The sequence below is a fragment of the Poecilia reticulata genome, linkage group LG12 (genome assembly GCF_000633615.1).
Source record: "Poecilia reticulata strain Guanapo linkage group LG12, Guppy_female_1.0+MT, whole genome shotgun sequence".
Classification (NCBI taxonomy): domain Eukaryota; kingdom Metazoa; phylum Chordata; class Actinopteri; order Cyprinodontiformes; family Poeciliidae; genus Poecilia; species Poecilia reticulata.
In genome coordinates, this window is record NC_024342.1 from 2,272,293 (window position 1) to 2,273,390 (window position 1,098).

A 1,098-nucleotide genomic window follows, 5' to 3' on the forward strand; every position below is an offset into this window, starting at 1 on the left:
TGACTAGTGGAGCTGGTGACTAGTGGAGCTGGTAACTAGTGGAGCTGGTCACTAGTGATCAGACTACCTTTTCAACATCTTGATCAGTTTCAAAGTCTCTATGACCTTTAACCCCTGTTTTTTTTAGCAATCAATTTACTGTTAATCTAAATCTTTTATATATATGTATAATGTCTTAATCTTCGGATGTTCTTACTCCCTTTTTCTCTAAAACATAAAAGGTCATCCTCTTGAGCTTCAGCTACCATTTTACCAACCTAGGATGTCACTTGGATGCGTTGAATATATTTGTGCCTGGGCAGATCCAAAATGATGTCGAATATTTTCCTTAGTATTGGTGCTGATTTTGAATTTGAGTGTTCTGACAATCCTAGAACTCAGTGTTTAAAATTCAGAGTGAGTCTTTATCTGCTTAGCTTATTAAGTAATACAATAAAAACAGGCAGCTTCAGCAGGAGTAACAGCTCACTGTCTGTTATCTGATTTTTTTTATAAAACAGAGGTCAGTGTGTCTCTCAGAGCTGCTTCTGATGATGTTTATAAAACCTGCTTAAAGCGACACTGTTTACAGTGCAGCTTATGAATATTCTTATCAGGGCTTTTCTAAACACACACTGCTGTTTGAAACAAGGTCAACCTGGTGGTCAGCATCATGAAAACACTGACAAACACTTTTCTTTCACTGCTGAAATGAAGACTGTTTGTAGAAATCAGGCAAATGCGGCGAGATTTTTCTACAGAAACTTCACAACACAGAGGATCGTTCAGAGAATTATTAGTTTAAATTGTGAAGCCATTTATTTCTTCCATAACTCTGAACTGGATTCCTGACATGAAAACCTCAACAAGACTTTCTAAAGCAGGGATCATGATTTTTTTAAAAGGAACATGAACCTACATATTGAACTGTTTTATTCAAAATTCAAATTCAAAGAAGGATGAGTCTTCAACTTCATCAACAGGAAGGATGTCATGATAACATGAGAGCTGCTCTGTGCATGTTGATAAGACTTGAACTCACATGTTAAGCTGTGCAGAGCCTCACACAGCTCAGGACCCACTGCGTACGTCCTGGTGTTGTTTGACAAACACACACAG

General features: G+C 37.6%; 1 protein-coding gene across 2 annotated transcripts in view; it reads left to right on the top strand.

The window, feature by feature from the left end:
• myo18b (myosin XVIIIB) overlaps window positions 1-1,098 on the top strand; it is a 61,730-nt gene that overhangs the window by 39,548 nt on the left and 21,084 nt on the right. The window lies entirely within an intron of this gene.